This window comes from Penaeus monodon, chromosome 23, assembly GCF_015228065.2.
Source record: "Penaeus monodon isolate SGIC_2016 chromosome 23, NSTDA_Pmon_1, whole genome shotgun sequence".
Lineage (NCBI taxonomy): Eukaryota > Metazoa > Arthropoda > Malacostraca > Decapoda > Penaeidae > Penaeus > Penaeus monodon.
The window spans coordinates 39,373,186-39,373,451 of NC_051408.1; positions in this window are offsets into that span (position 1 = coordinate 39,373,186).

Genomic DNA, 266 nt, shown 5'->3' on the forward strand with positions numbered 1-266 from the left:
TAGAAGCCTGGGTTCAGTAGAAGGCTAATCTCAATTGGCCCGTCTTGCTCTCAGCTCTAGAAGTGTACTGCGAGTTGATGCTGTAGTAAGATACAGTTCACGATAGAACATGCTTGAAAATGAAGTTGGAATCCTTGCTGTTCACTAGAAATATGATCGTAATATTTTCAAAGTCTCGACTTTCAACAGTTCTGGAAATGAAGTGAATAAATATATATGCCCCGGGTAGGATTTAGGAGTAGGCTAAGTAGGGAGCTGCCCATCAG